Here is a 6976-nt window from a genome sequence, read left to right on the forward strand (position 1 = left end):
TGCAGACAGAGCGCTGAACACCGGCGGCCTGAAAATGCACACACGTTCTCTCGCACGGATTTCCTTGCAGCTGATTTCCGCGCGGCTCGTTCGTGCGGAAAGTATATTCCAGCCAGAACTCGTTGCCTAGCGACCACACGACACTTGAAACAGAGTTCGAGCGCCTCATGAGGATGTCTCCGGCCTTCTACTGTTCCAGCCCAAACGAAGACTCCAAAACAGCGCTGCAAAACGTAGGAAACACTAACTTCTTTCTGTTCCTGATTTGGGTTGATGTCATTAATAACTTGATGATTTAAATTTAGTCACTCTTCAGCGTATCAATCGTAACCCAGATTACCGATTCACTGTGTTAGATCGTCCGCTATCTGATCTCCTTTCACCATAATTCTCTTCCTCTGATATGTTAATTTGATTCAACGCACACACACATCATATTTCTCACTGTATATAGCTCACTTGTATTGTCTTAGTAGAATAGTTAATAAATATCTTTCATTTTGACCAATTCAGGGTCTCGTGCATTTCTTTGTGTGGGAACTGAAGTCAATTTAATCAGAATTCTAGACTTTCAGATATCAGACTTGTCATGTACTGATATACGTGTTACGTGATGACGTAGAAATGTATGGGAACGGAAGTGAGGACCTCGGAGGCGGCATGTTGATAGTCCGCATTTGTTCAATAAAAATACTGAAAAGACAGTGCTTCATGTCTTGAAGTTTTACCTGAGTATCATGGTGGACGGTACACAACAATGACGACGAGGAAGAGAAAGACGGGGACAATGATTTTCGCTTGGTGAAGCGAGGAAAACCGGCGGCGATACGGCAAGTTAGCAAAAGGCTAAGCTAACAGTATGGAAAAGTCAGGTATTCAACCGTTCGCTTGCTACACGGACCCAGCTACACTCGGACCGAGATGGACACGGTGGCTGACATCTTTCGAGCTGTATGCGGACGGGAAAGGACTTATTTTGACAAATGATGCCACAGATGCGATTAAGCAGCGGAGACGTGCTCTTCTACTGCACTTAGTGGGACAGGACGTGCAGGATGTTTTCTCCACCTTACCACAGACGGGTGAGGCGACGGACTACGCGGCGGCGGTGGCGGCACTCAACACATATTTTGTTCCCCAAGTAAATGCAGCATATGCACGCCAAACCTTTCACAAGTTGTCCCAAAAACAAGGTGAGACTGTACAACAATTTTGTACCCGCTTAAGACAAGCTGCAAAAGACTGTGACTTTCAAGGTGATAGAGATAACCAAATAAGAGACGCTATCCTGAGTAAATGCATTTCTGAATACGCACGGAGAAAGCTACTTGAGGAAGGTCCAGGTCTAACATTGGCTCGCACATTGGAGGTGACGTCGCAATGTGAACGAGTGGAGGAGCAGCTGGCAGCTATGAGTATCACCGGGGAGAAGAAAGAAGGGGACACCGTCAACCGAATTTCAACGACAAAGAAAGGAAAATACATAAAACCAAAAGAAAAAATGAAAGAGGAGAATAAAACGGACAGACAGTGTTATAGATGTGGTTATACTGATCACATCAGTAAGGATCCCAAATGCCCAGCACGAGGACAAACATGTCACAAGTGCAATGGCAAGGACCACTTTTCAAAAATGTGTCGCACAAAAGGACATAGGAAGCAAAATGTGAATGTGGTAAAACAAGATGATTATGCATTCATTGTAAAAGATGATGATGTACCTGAGAAAATAACTTTTTTGGTGGGAGGAGTAGAGTTGAAGATGTTAATAGACTCTGGTGCTACAAGTAATATAATGGGAGAAAACGTATGGCAAAAGCTAAAAGATAAAAAGATAAAGTGTCATTCATATATACCCAAAAAGCCGAGGAATTTGAATGCATATTCCTCAACACAATCACTATCTGTTAAAGGAGCATTCAGATGTGAAATCAAGATTGGTGATAGGACTGACGAGGCTGAGTTCATTGTGATAAGAGGTATTGGTGAACCACTCCTGGGTAAAAAGACTGCTGTAAAGCTAGGGGTGCTGAAAATAGGTGAAAATGTGGCTGCTGTCACAGACTTAAAACACACTCTTAAAGAGCAGTACCCAAAAGTGTTTAAAGGAGTGGAAAAACTAAACACTAAACAGATAAGCCTGTATATTGACCCAGACATCAAACCAGTAGCACAGCCACTAAGGCGCATACCCTACCATTTAAGGGATGCAGTTGAAAAAAAGATAAATGAACTTATTGACATGGACATTGTAGAACGTGTAGAAGGACCTACACCCTGGGTAAATCCTGTAGTGATACTTCCGAAGAAAGGTGACAAAGATATCAGAATGTGCTTAGACATGAGAAAAGCAAACGAAGCAATAGTCAGGGAAAGATACCCCATTCCGACAGTGGATGAAATACTCCAAGGATTGAACGGCTCTGCAATTTTCAGTAAACTAGATCTCAAGTGGGGCTACCATCAACTGGAACTAACCCCAGAGTCCAGAGAGATCACAACGTTTGCAGTACACAATGGAATTTACAGATACAAAAGACTGATATTTGGAGTTTCGTCAGCCAGTGAGCAATACCAACACGAGATTGCTAATGCACTAGCAGGCATTGAAGGAGTTGAGAACATCTCAGATGATGTAATCATACACGCACCTGACCGAGAAACGCATGACGAGCGCCTGCATGCTGTTTTGAAGAGACTTTCTGAATGTGGTTTAACACTAAACCCAGAAAAATGTCAGTTCAACATGGACAGACTTGTATTCATGGGAATACTGCTGACACAAAGAGGAATTGGACCAACTGAAGAAAGAGTGAGAGCTGTAGTGGAAGCCAGAGAACCAAAGAATACTGCAGAGGTGAGAAGCTTCCTTGGACTGGTAGGCTTCAGCAGCAGGTTCATATCACAGTTTGCTACACTCTCTGAGCCACTAAGACGTCTAACCCGAAAAGAGACAACATTTACATTTGGGCCAGAGCAAAAACAAGCATTTGCAACTTTAAAGACTGAACTAGCCAGAGCAGGCACTCTAGCTTATTTCGACAAAGAAGCCCCAACCAAAATCATCGCAGATGCAAGCCCAGTAGGCTTGGGCGCAGTGTTAGTACAAGAACAGAATGGAGAAGGGGTACCAGTGTGCTATGTAAGTCGTAGCCTAACAGACTGTGAACGCAGATATTCTCAAACAGAAAAAGAAGCCCTAGCACTGGTATGGGCATGCGAAAGACTACATCCATATGTGTATGGTAGAAAGTTTGACCTAATCACAGACCACAAACCGTTAGAAGTCATATACAATCACAGATCTAAACCATGTGCACGAATAGAACGGTGGGTTCTCAGACTACAACCGTATGACTTTAAAGTGGTCCACATTGCTGGAAAACAAAACATTGCTGATTCATTGTCAAGACTACTGTCAGACAGAACACCAAAAGAGATACACAAACATGAATCAGAGGAGTATGTGAGATTCATTGCAGTAAATGCAACTCCAAAAGCACTTACCACAAGAGAGGTCGAAGAAACCTCTGCCACGGACTCAGAAATAACAGAGGTGCGAAAAGCGATTGAAAACGGACATTTTGAAAAATGCAAAGCATATGCACCCATTGCAAATGAACTGTGTGTGATAGGATACATAGTTTTAAGGGGTAATCGCATAATATTGCCAGAAAAACTCAGAGCTAAGGCACTTTCACTAGCTCATGAAGGACATTTAGGAATCGTGGGAACCAAGCAACGTCTCAGAACAAAAGTATGGTGGCCTGGCATGGACAAAGCTTCAGAAAAATACTGCAAAGCGTGTCATGGGTGTCAAATAGTGGCCAAACCTGATCCACCTGAACCACTGAGAGTTACACCCTTACCAGATGGACCTTGGCAAAATGTCGCTGTAGACATACTTGGACCGCTACCATCAAACCACTCAATACTTGTGCTAGTAGATTACTACAGTCGATATTATGAATATGATGTGATGACATCTACAACCACGGAAAAAGTGATCGACTCTATTGACTGTATATTCAGCAGACATGGACTTCCAGTTACGATTAAATCTGACAATGGCCCACAGTTCAAATCTGAATTGTTCAGAGAATACTGTGAAGATAACGGAATCAAACATGAGAAAACAACACCAAAATGGGCTCAAGCCAATGGAGAAGTGGAACGTCAGAACGCATCACTGATGAAAAGAATCAGGATTGCGCAAGCTGAGGGACTCGACTGGAAGCATGAACTGAGAAAATATGTTACTGCTTATCGTAGTATTGAACATCCAACCACAGGAAAAAGTCCAGCAGAACTTATGTTCAACCGGAAAATGAGAGGAAAGTTGCCAGACATTTGTGAGTCAAAAACGACTGCTTTGGATGTACGCGACAGAGATGCTGAACAGAAAGGAAAAGCAAAGATGTATGCAGATGAACGAAGAGGAGCTCAGTACTCAAAAGTGGACACAGGAGACATAGTACTGGTTCAACAAGACAAAATGGACAAGTTTACAACACCATTTAATACAACACCACACAAGGTCGTGAGCAAAACTGGAAACCAGGTCGTAGTTGAATCACCAACTGGAGCTCATTATCACAGAAACACAAGACATGTAAAGAAATATATGACCAATGAGACCATAGAAGGACACTATGGACAAGAAACAATACCTGAACGGGAGGAAAGTGAAATGAACAAAAACATTGACACTTACACTCCAACACCACAAGAGGGCACACAGGGTCCAGAGAAACAAACCAGACCCCAGAGGGTTAAAAAGACACCTGAGAGGTTTCGTGATTTTGTGGTGAAATAAGTAAAACATATGGGTTCAAAGACAAGGTTCATGGTTATAAGAAAATGTTATTTGTGTTGTGAGACAGTTAGAAGATCACATTGTTGGACAGCGAGACAAGATGATGTGACGTGAAAAAATATATATGTACGTGTATGTGAAGATAAACTTTAATTCCAAGGAAAAGGGGAATGTCATGTACTGATATACGTGTTACGTGATGACGTAGAAATGTATGGGAACGGAAGTGAGGACCTCGGAGGCGGCATGTTGATAGTCCGCATTTGTTCAATAAAAATACTGAAAAGACAGTGCTTCATGTCTTGAAGTTTTACCTGAGTATCATGGTGGACGGTACACAACAAGACTGATAAAATTTATTTTAATCAGAGTCTCCTTGAGATTTTGTTTAAATTAATAATTTCCTCAGACAAACTGAGGATGGTGCCCCTTTATTAACGAGTTCAAACGTAACTACTTCAGTGGTTACGCTACATTTTGATATTTTATTACTATTTTTCAGACCATTCTTTGTAAACCCTAGAGATGGTTGCGTGTGGAAATCCCAGTAGATCAGCAATTTCTGAAATACTCAGACCAGCCCATCTGGCACCAACAACGTCATGTTCAAAGTCACTTAAATCCTTCCTGATGCTCGATTTGAACTTCAGAAAATTGTCTAGACCACGTCTACATGCCTAAATATGTTGAATTGCGGCCATGTGGTTGACTGATTGTGTCTGTTAACAAGCAATCGAACAGGCGTACCTAATAAAATTGCGTAGTGATGAAAGTAAACATATTCACACATTATAGTAAAAACCTCACACACTTACAACTGAAATGCTCTCATACACACTACTAAACTGTTGTCCTCTTACACACACACTACTGAAACGCTCTCATACACACTACTGAAACGTTCTCTCATACACACTACTGAAACGTTCTCTCATACACACTACTGAAACGTTCTCTCATACACACTACTGAAACGTTCTCTCATACACACTACTGAAACGTTCTCTCATACACACTACTGAAACGCTCTCATACACACTACTGAAACGTTCTCTCACACACATTACTGAAACGCTCTCATACACACTACTGAAACGTTCTCTCACACACATTACCGAAACGCTCACACACACACTATTGAGATTTCAGTGTAACAGGAAGATGTCTTAAAAGAGGAAGTTTAGGCCATTTTTCTTCTTTGGAGCATTCTGGGGATGCTCATGGTGGATAATCACTGGAGGGAACGCTATACACACACACACACACACACACACGCACACACACGGACACACACACACTCAAAGGTTTGGACACACTTTCTCATTTAATGGTTTTTCTTTATTTTCATGACTGTTTACATTGTAGATTCTCACTGAAGGCATCAAAACTATGAATGAACACATATGGAATTATGTACTAAACAACAAAGCATGTTTTATATTTTGGATTCTTCCAAACAGCCACCCATTGCTTTGATTACTGCTTTGCACACTCTTGTCATTCTCTCAGAGAATGTGGCCTCATAAGCTGACCCTCTCTTCAAACTCTCGGATTCCTAGTTGATTTGTTAAACAGTAATATTCAGATTTCCTAGAATTTAATTGTGGATTTTTTGTCCCTGTAGCTGCTGACAGCCATCCAGACTGAAGAATGTTGGCATAATACAAATATGAAAGCACATGGCATCATTTTGGTCAATCAAAACACAGACCTCAAATTCATCAGCTTTGGCTTTGAGTCCTCCAAGCTGCTGAAGCAGAGCTGTCATGTAAATATTAGATAAGGGTGGGTTTGAAACATTACAACTCTTTAATGCTATGCAACCAACAATTGTTAACATGTGAAACTGTCCAGGAAGTCATTGTGTTTGACTTTTGTTTTCCACCCTCAGGTCTCCTGATGTGATTGTGGACCTTCCCACCTCTGAGACGACAGATAGGTGGCCTTTGAATGCTGTTCTGTACACATGTTTTATAAAATGCACTAATTTTTTGTTCTTATTCTTTGCCTTGTCTTCTCTTTTATTGTCTTCCTTTTTTCATCATGTTTTCCACCTTCTTCCTCTTCTACTCTTCTTCTTGTCTGTTTTCTAATCCTTCTTCTCTTCTTCCTCCCTCTCCTCCTTTTTCTCCCTCTCGTCATCTCATCCCTTTCCTTTCA

The sequence above is a fragment of the Amphiprion ocellaris genome, chromosome 2 (assembly GCF_022539595.1).
Source record: "Amphiprion ocellaris isolate individual 3 ecotype Okinawa chromosome 2, ASM2253959v1, whole genome shotgun sequence".
Classification (NCBI taxonomy): Eukaryota; Metazoa; Chordata; class Actinopteri; family Pomacentridae; genus Amphiprion; species Amphiprion ocellaris.